At 36.3% G+C, this 6,039-nt stretch overlaps 1 protein-coding gene across 1 annotated transcript in view; it reads left to right on the top strand.

The window, feature by feature from the left end:
• Positions 1-6,039, top strand: part of LOC102774018 (S-adenosyl-L-methionine-dependent tRNA 4-demethylwyosine synthase) — a 108,316-nt gene that overhangs the window by 100,261 nt on the left and 2,016 nt on the right. The gene's annotated exons all lie outside the window — the stretch shown is intronic.

The following is a 6,039-nucleotide window of genomic DNA, read 5'->3' on the forward strand; positions in this document are numbered from 1 at the left end:
TCCTTACTTCTCCTTTCTTCTCTTTCCTCTTAATTTTCCCCTCACCTTATAACAGTGAATATCTGCTTGTTTGCTACCTTTCCTAAAACAATAATTTAAAAAACCCTAAAGTCTCTCTGTTGGGTTCATAAATGCTCTTCTTTTGTGTGAAATTACTTTGTATGTAGTCCTCACATAGGCATTTGAAGTGCTTTCTGGATTGTAATTGGTGCATGCTAAAAAACAAAAGCAAAACCCACTTGTAATAAACTTCTAGGCCTTTTCCGGGATGACGAGGGAAAACTAAAAAGTAAACAACCTCCATATGAGTGTTTCTGACTGTCAGAAGAAATATTGAGGTGTTTATCATATTTTAGATCACTTCGAATCTTGGCCTGTGGAGAAATTTCTCTGAGATTTTGGTTCATAACTCTTTGTTTTTCCCCTTCAGTGCTTTTATTAGGCAGAATGTATGAATCCAGTGTATTTCTTAAGTAAATAATGCCTAGCAAAGGGAAAATTCAGCTCTTCGTAGATGTAGGCCATTAAAATAAGGAAAACTCTGATCAGGAGGCTAAGTGTTAGAACAGCTATTATAAAATGTCCTTATGGAAATATTTACACAGAAACAATATAATATCTGGAATTCAATTCAGGTGAGGTATGTGATGTGTGGATGGGTTGGGGGTTATTGAGGCTAGATGATGGATACATAGAGGTTTACTAGTCTACTATTCTGCCTAGTTTCTAATTCAAATTTTCCATTAAAAATGCTTTTTTAAAGTAGTAGACATGGATGAACCTTGAAAACATGTAGTAGGTGAAAAAAGTCTGACACAAAAGGCCACATATTATATGATTTCATTTATAGGAAATGTTCAGAATAGTTACCCATAAAGATAGGAAGTAGATTGGTGGTTGCCAGGGACTAGGGGAAGAACAGATTGGGAAGTGATTGCTGATATCTATGGGATTTCTTTTTGGGGTGATGAGAGTGTTCTTGAATTATATGGTGGTGTTGTTTGCACATGTTCATGACTATGCTACTGAATTGTATACTTTAAAAGGCTGAATTTTATGGTATGTGAATTATATCACCATAAAGGTAGATTAATACCAAAAAATTAGTAAAGGTCAAGAGTGGGCTACTGTTATACTGGTTTGGTGGTGATGAACTCATGTCCTTTAGTGTTTTCTTATCTGGGAAACCCTTTATCTGTCTTACTCTAAATGATAGCCTTCCGGTTAGAGTAATCTTGGTTGTAGGTACTTGCTTTTCATCACTTTGAATGTTTTATGCCATTCTCTTCTGGCCTGCAAAGTTTTTGTTGCAGAATCAGTTGATAGTCTATGGGAGCTCCCTTGTACATAACTAATGCTTTTCTCTTGTTACTTTTAAGATTCTCTCTTTGTCTTTAACCTTTGATATTTTAATTATGACATATCTTGGGGTGGGCCTCCTTGGGTTCATCTTGTTTGGGACTGTATGTGCTTCCTGGACTTTTGTGTCTGTTTCCTTTAACAGGTTGGGGAAGTTTTCCATCATTATTTCTATAATTAGGTTTTCAATATCTCCCTCTCTTTCTTATCCTTCTGAAACACCTATAATGTGAATGTTGTTGTACTTGATATTGTCCCAGTTAAAAAAGTGGCACACTGGGATGCCGGACCAGCCCGTTCCACGCCTCCGTACCTTCTACCAGTCTCAGTGTGCTTTCTTCTTTACCTCTCTAGTTATAGTACTTCCACTCAACCAGCTTTCCTGTGGTTCTGGATGCAGTTGTTCTGTATTTTAGTTTTGACGTGGTTGTGGGAGGCAACAAGTACAAGCATTTACCTATGCCACCATCTTGGTTCTCCTCCTGATGGCTAATTTAAGGGTCACCTACTGTTATAGACAGAATGTTTATGTCATTTCAAAATTCATGGGTTGAAGTCCTGACCCCTTAGTGTAGCTGTATTTGAGATGGGGTCTCTAAGAAAGTAATTAATGCTAACTGAAGCCATAAAGGTGGGACTCTAATCTGACAGAATTGGTTTTCTTATATGAAGAGACACTAGAGCATGCCCACCCCCAGCCTCCCAACCCAACCTTGTGTACACACTAAGAAAAGGCCACATGAAGCCATAGAGAGAAGATGGCTGTTTGCTGGAACCTTTGTCTTAGAATTCTAGTATCTAGAACTGTGAGAAGCCCTGGCCGGGTATATATTCACAAAGTAAGCAGTCTTGGCAAGATTGAGTAGGATAAGGGAGGTAACTTCTGAAGCAACTAAAATATGCTCTTGTTGGGCAAGTTCATGGTACAGTGAAGTCCTGTGGCAGAGGAACTGTCATAGTCTCAGGCGATTTGGAAAATCTTCCCAGAGCAAAGGACATTTATGAGGCCATTCTTGTTGCCTTAGGTAGTTTAACACCTAATAAGTAGGTGTTAATGAGACAGGAAATAGCATGGAAGTCATATGATGGAACTAGTTCATGAAAAGCCTGTAGTATGGAGGTTTGATATTTAGGCCATATGTCCTAGATAATGGAGCTCTATTCTACTTTGGCATAATAATCTCCAGCAGTCTGCAGAATTTTGAAACCGCAAACACTGGATTGGAAGATTGTTTCTGAGTCCCAGAAGTGAGGGCCTGTGTTAGGGCCGTGTCAGGGCATGGTGATATAAATGCTACTAAGGAAGAATTGATGGGGGCTGGTCATATTTTGGATGTGAGGGGTCAGGGAAGGGAGGGCTCTAGTTTTGAGATTCAGCACCCGATGCTGAAAGTGATTGCTTCCATAGCATTAGAGAACATTCAAGAGCAGTTGGTTTTGGGAGGGAAAATGACAGGAAATAAGGATTTTACATCTTGAATTTTAGAGTTCAAAGAGCCCTAGGGGCACCATTTTAAAAAATGATCTTATGAGAAAAAATTTTCTCATGATTCATCGATAAAGTCTTTCATTAGTTTGGCATTTTCCCTCCTAAAGCTCTTAGCTTTTGGGTAAAAAGATCACATGTCATTACAGCACAGGGAATATAGTCAATAATATTGCAATAAGTTTGCACAGTGACAGATAGTTACTAGACTTATTGTGGTGATCACATCAGGTATATAAATGTTGAATCACTATGTTATATACCTGAAACTAGTATAATATTTTGTGCCAACTATAATAAAAAAAATTTAAAAATCAGATGTCAGTTAAACTCAGTATGTTGTAATATTCTTTATCCAGGAACCTATACACTTTTAATATTTTTCTCAACTAGGATATGAAATTGTTAGTTGTTAACTTGTTTTATAATCAGGTTCTTTTTTTAAAAAATTAAATCTTTATTGTTCAGATTATTACAGATGTTCCTCTTTTTTCCCCCCATAGCTCCCCTCCACCAGGTTCCCATCCCATCCTTTTCCTTACACTTCCCCCCGCCCCATCCTCATCCATAGGTGTATGATTTCTTTTTCCAGTCTCTTCCCTCACCACCCACACCCCTTTTCTCCTGAGAATTGTCAGTCTACTCCCTTTCTATGCCCCTGATTCTGTTATATTCACCAGTTTATCCTGTTCATCAGATTATTTATTCACTTGATTTTTAAATTCACTTGTTGATAGATGTGTATTTGTTGTTCATAATTTGTATCTTTACCTTTTTCTTCTTCCTCTTCTTAAAGAATACCTTTCAGAAAAAAAACACCAGGTAGGGGAAGTTTTCTGTCATTATTTCTTCAAATAGGTTTTCAATATCTTGCTCTCTCTCTTCTGCTGGCACCCCAAAATTCAAATGTTGGTACACTTGAAGTTGTGCCAGAGGCTCTTACACTAGCAAAATCAGTCCTAAGAGGGAAATTTATAGCAATAACAGCATACCTTAAGAAACAAGAAAAATCTCAAACAATCTAACCTTAAACCTAAAGGAACTAGGAAAAGAACAATAAACTAAGCCCAAAGTGAATAGAAGGAAGGAAATAAAGTTTAGAGTGGAAATAAAATACAGTTTAAAATACAATACAAAAGATCAAGGAAATCAAAAGCTGCTTATTTGAAAAGATAAGTAAGATTGATGAACCTTTAAACAGACACATAAGAAAAAAAGATAGGACCCAAATAAATAAAAACAGAAATGAAAGAGAAGTGACAACTGACACCACAAAAATACAAAGGAGTATAAAAAAAATATAGTATGAACAATTGAATAATCTGGAAGGAATGGATAAATTTCTAGAAACATACAATCTTCCAAGATTAAAACAAGAAGAAACAGAAATTCTGAGCAGACTGATTACAAGCAATGAAATTGAAATAGTAATCAAAAAACTTCCAATAAGCACAAGTCATGAACTGGATGACTTAACGGGTGAATTTTACCAAACATTCAGAGAAGAACTAACACCTATCCTCAAACTTCTCCAAATACTTCGAGAGGAGGAAAGATTCCCAAGCTCATTGTACAAGGCCAGCATTATACTGATTCTAAAACTAGATAAAGACATGACAAAGAAAGGAAATTATAGGCCAAAATCCCTGATGAACATGATGCAAATGTCCTCAATAAAATATTAGCAAACTGAAATCAGTAATATAGTAAAAAGATCATACACTATGATGAAGTGGGATTTATTCAGAGGATGCAAGTTTCAGTATCTGAAAATCATTTCATATGATACACCACATAAATGAAATGAAGGGTAAAAATCATATGATCATATCAGTAGATGACAGAATCCAGCACCAATTTATGATTAAAAACTCTCAGCAAATTAGAAATAGAGGGAACATACTTCAACATAATAAAGGCCATATATGACAAACCCACCGCTAATATCATACTCAAGGGGGGAAAACTAAAAATGTTTTTCTTAAGATCAGGAATAAGACAGGAATGTCTGTTTTCACCACTTTTATTCAATATAGTACTGGAAGTTCTAGTCGCAGCAGTTAGACACAGAAGGAAAAAGTAAAAGGCATTTCGATTGGAAAGGAAGAAGTAAAAATGTCATTTGCAGATGACAAGATAACCCTAAAGATTCTACCAAAAAACTACTAGAACTGATAAATTCACTAAAGTTGCAGGATACAAAATAAATATTCAGAAATTGAGATTGCATTTTTATATACACCAACTATCAGAAAGAAAAACTAAGAAAACGATCCCATCACAATTGCATAAAAAATATACCTGTGGCCAATAGACATGAAAAGATGCTCAACATCACTAATCATCAGGAAAATTCATATTAAAACCATATCTGTTAGAATGGCTATCATCAATAAATCATCAAACAGCAAAAATTAAAACTACCTTAATGACCCAGGAATTCCACTTCTGGTGTACATCCAAAGAAACCCCCAACTCTCATTCAAAAGGATATTTGCACCGCTAAGTTAATTGCAGCATTATTTACAACTAGTGGCCCGGTGGACGGATTTGTGCACACTGATAGGAAATTAATTAGAAGAAATATTTTAATATTGCTACTTGCCCTTTATAATAGAAATGTCAACAAAAACAACCAAATTCACGGTCGACAATGACAGATTGAAACCCATGCATGCGATTGGCACCAGTGAGAACTTTATATGTATCACGCATGGGGAGTGAGTCAACGTTTATTTTTAAATTGCCAGTGTGCGTCATATGTACCAGTCAGTGGGATGGTTGGACGGATGTATGGACAGTTACTTAGCCTTTTATATATTATTTACAATAGCCAAGATATGGAAGTTCCCTAAGGACCCATCAATAGAAGAGTGGATATAAATGTAATAGTACATATATACAATGGAATATTACTTGGCCATAAAAATGAATTTTTTAAAAAAATTTGTTTTATTGCTTAAAGTATTACAAAGAGTATTACATATGTCTCTTTTTTTCTCCCCTTGACCTTCCCCTGGCCTCCCCTACCTCCCAGTGTCTTGTGTCCATTGGTTATGCTTATATGCATGCATACAAGTCCTTCGGTTGATCCTTTACCCCATCCCCCCAACCCTCCCCGGCCTTCCCGCTGTAGTTTGACAGTCTGTTCGATGCTGCTCTGCCTCTGTATCTATTATTGTTCATTAGTTTAT

The sequence above is a fragment of the Myotis davidii genome, unplaced genomic scaffold (assembly GCF_000327345.1).
Source record: "Myotis davidii unplaced genomic scaffold, ASM32734v1 scaffold424, whole genome shotgun sequence".
NCBI classification, from domain to species: Eukaryota; Metazoa; Chordata; class Mammalia; order Chiroptera; family Vespertilionidae; genus Myotis; species Myotis davidii.